This window comes from Schistocerca cancellata, chromosome 7, assembly GCF_023864275.1.
Source record: "Schistocerca cancellata isolate TAMUIC-IGC-003103 chromosome 7, iqSchCanc2.1, whole genome shotgun sequence".
NCBI lineage: Eukaryota > Metazoa > Arthropoda > Insecta > Orthoptera > Acrididae > Schistocerca > Schistocerca cancellata.
The window spans coordinates 298,877,118-298,879,617 of record NC_064632.1 but is presented as its reverse complement, the minus strand read 5'-3'; positions in this window follow the sequence as shown (position 1 = coordinate 298,879,617).

The window sequence follows — 2,500 nt, the reverse complement described above, 5'->3', positions numbered from 1 at the left end:
AACCTATGTCACCTTAACCTAACCTATGTCACCTTAACCTAACCTATGTCACCTTAACCTAACCTATGTCACCTTAACCTAACCTATGTCACCTTAACCTAACCTATGTCACCTTAACCTAACCTATGTCACCTTAACCTAACCCATCTTGCACCTTAACCTAACCCATCTTGCACCTTAACCTAACCCATCTTGCACCCTAACCTATGTTGCACCTTAACCTAACCTGTGTTGCACCTTAACCTACCTCAATTTGCACCGCAATGTAACTCAATTTGCACCGCAATGTAACTCAATTTGCACCGCAATGTAACTCAATTTGCACCGCAATGTAACTCAATTTGCACCGCAATGTAACTCAATTTGCACCGCAATGTAACTCAATTTGCACCGCAATGTAACTCAATTTGCACCGCAATGTAACTCAATTTGCACCGCAATGTAACGCAATTTGCACCGCAATGTAACGCAATTTGCACCGCAATGTAACGCAATTTGCACCGCAATGTAACTCAATTTGCACCGCAATGTAACGCAATTTGCACCGCAATGTAACGCAATTTGCACCGCAATGTAACGCAATTTGCACCGCAATGTAACGCAATTTGCACCGCAATGTAACGCAATTTGCACCGCAATGTAACGCAATTTGCACCGCAATGTAACGCAATTTGCACCGCAATGTAACGCAATTTGCACCGCAATGTAACGCAATTTGCACCGCAATCTACCCCCAAGTTGTGCCTTAACCTAACCCACGTTGTGCCTTAACCTAACCCACGTTGTGCCTTAACCTAACCCACGTTGTGCCTTAACCTAACCCACGTTGTGCCTTAACCTAACCCACGTTGTGCCTTAACCTAACCCACGTTGTGCCTTAACCTAACCCACGTTGTGCCTTAACCTAACCCACGTTGTGCCTTAACCTAACCCACGTTGTGCCTTAACCTAACCCACGTTGTGCCTTAACCTAACCCACGTTGTGCCTTAACCTAACCCACGTTGTGCCTTAACCTAACCCACGTTGTGCCTTAACCTAACCCAAGTTGTGCCTTAACCTAACCCAAGTTGTGCCTTAACCTAACCCAAGTTGTGCCTTAACCTAACCCAAGTTGTGCCTTAACCTAACCCAAGTTGTGCCTTAACCTAACCCAAGTTGTGCCTTAACCTAACCCAAGTTGTGCCTTAACCTAACCCAAGTTGTGCCTTAACCTAACCCAAGTTGTGCCTTAACCTAACCCAAGTTGTGCCTTAACCTAACCCAAGTTGTGCCTTAACCTAACCCAAGTTGTGCCTTAACCTAACCCAAGTTGTGCCTTACCCTGCTCTGTAATTGGCATATGACACGTTACAGTAATGTATTGTCCAACCGCAACCCGCTCAGAATGTTGTGTACACAGCTACGTGTCATCTCCCCATAACAGCTGCATTGCAGTGTGGTACGCCATAGAGACGTGTGGGAGTAATGGACGCAGTGGATGGCGATCAGCATGAGCCGTCTGTTCATGTAGTGGCGCGTGTATGCAGACGTAGTAGTCTCTTCTCACACAATGTGATAGCACGGTGCCCCGCGTTCCACATCTGCGACATGCTACAGAGGCCGGTTGACAGTTGGTCGCGCAGTGGACATCGCATACGTACGGGGGCACCTTCCACGTGCCCTCTAGTCGGGCACATTTTGTTGCGTGGATGTGAGCGGATGTAGTGTGTCTTGACACCTGACAGGCAGGCATGCAATAATAGTTGACTTTGCAAACGGGGATGGACGTGTACGTTTACTGGTGACGTTACGCAAATGAACAACTGGTAACCCGTTGTGGTGCGGTTGTCCTTGCTGGAGGTACATCTGTGAGGGCAACGATCGGTACAGCTACGAAGCGGTCCCCACCATACCAACGAACGTGAATGTGAATCTGGGTGTGAAGCGATACGCGGCTGTGGGTGGGTGGGACTGTCCCCGGCCGGTGAGGGGGGGCCGCCCGGCGTGCTGGCCGCGCGGTGCGTGGGCGCACGCGCTACAGCCGGCTGGTGGGGGCGCCCAGTGGCAGGCGCGCCGGCCGACGGACGCGGCAGGCGGCGCAGCTGCGCGCCGGGGCACCCTGCGCGCGGCGCCGTGCAGCCAAAGTGGGTCCTCGCCGGCCCGGTGCGAAGCGCGGTGGACATCTGCAGTGTGCTGGGTCGATTGAGGACTGTGTGCGTTGAGGATGCGCCGCCGCCCGGCACTCGGCGCCGCGACGCCGTCTGCTGCTCGGTCGCCCCAGCGGTTCTCGCTGGTGGTTTGTATCGCAGTTGTGCAGACGTGTTGGCACGTGCGCTGTGCTGGGAGAGTTCGCTTCGGCACCCACGTGGGGCCTTTGCCCTTCTGTGGCGCTGGCGTTGGAGCTGCCGGTCACCGTAGGTGGCGCGTGTTGTCTCCCGCCGGCAATGCCACGACAGCACGCTCCCGGGCCTCTGTCGGCAGCGGCAAGCTCAGTTGGGAGCACGGGTGGTCGCACCTAAA